Raw genomic sequence first — 1,174 nt, forward strand, 5'->3', positions numbered from 1 at the left:
CAACCGTAATGACAATGGTGGTTGTGGTTTGCCGTCAGGTCGGAACCAACGCATAGCTGACCCTCCAGTGGGTTATAGAGGACTTTCTAATTAAGTGCTTACAGTATATCAAGTACTATTATTCTAAGACCTTTGCTTGAATTCAGTAATTTAATCTTCATATCAACCTCTATTAAAAAGGAACTGTCACGTTCCCCTTTTACAGATGTTTAAAGAGGTTTCATGTCATGTCCAAGATTCCACTAGAAAGTGAAAGAGAGCTGAAATGGAATATAGGCAGCTGGACTTTATTTTACAAACAAAATATACAGTAAAGAGGGTGTGTGTGTGTGTGTGTGTGTGTGTGTGTGTGTATAAAATGTCTAAAAGGGTTAAAATGAAAAACAAACAAACAAAAAAAAAGCCAACGGAGGCATTATTGTGTTGATATGTACCGTTGAGTCAGAACTGACCCATAGCTGACTCTCCAGTGGGTTTTCAGAAGCAGTAAGTCACCCAGGAGGAGACTGCCCATCTTCTTTCCAAGGGAGGCGCCTCCTTTGCGTCAGCAGCACACTTCCTATGGACCATGTCATCAGAACTGTCTAGAATAAAAACTGTTGTTGTTGTTAGGTGCCGTCGAGTTGTAGATGACTCATAGCGATCCTATGGATGAAATACCTGAGCACTGTTCGTACATAGACTTTTTCCTTTGGTCCTTTTCTTGATTATTTTAAGAATCAAGAGGAGACATGGAAGTGTTTGCCAGCAAATTTGCATTTCTGCTTGATCCTGTTAAAGTGGACATGTTTCAGTAAGTCATTGCATTTCCTTTAGAAACTTCCAGGTCAATCTCATTGGAGGACATGGTGAACTCTCAGGGTCCTCTACCACCCTCAGTGTCCAGGTTCTCAATCCCCTGGTCTCAAGACTTGCCTTTTCCCTAAATGCCCCCCTTTGGTGATTTCCAGAGCACAAGGCTTTCTCAGCATAGTGAGAACATGTCCATTATAGTGGAGTAACCCACAGTGAACAGTACTTTAAAACAAATCCACAGAGAGAGGGCAATCACTACCCAGGTGCCCAGAGAGTTGCTCTCCATCAATGATTTCATTTGGTAATCACAAGAGCCTATTGACTGGGAATGACGGATCCCAAGCTTTTAAAAACAAAAACTTTTATTTTAAATATTCAT

This window comes from Elephantulus edwardii, unplaced genomic scaffold (assembly GCF_000299155.1).
Source record: "Elephantulus edwardii isolate Elephantulus edwardi_28Jun2011 unplaced genomic scaffold, EleEdw1.0 scaffold00145, whole genome shotgun sequence".
NCBI lineage: Eukaryota > Metazoa > Chordata > Mammalia > Macroscelidea > Macroscelididae > Elephantulus > Elephantulus edwardii.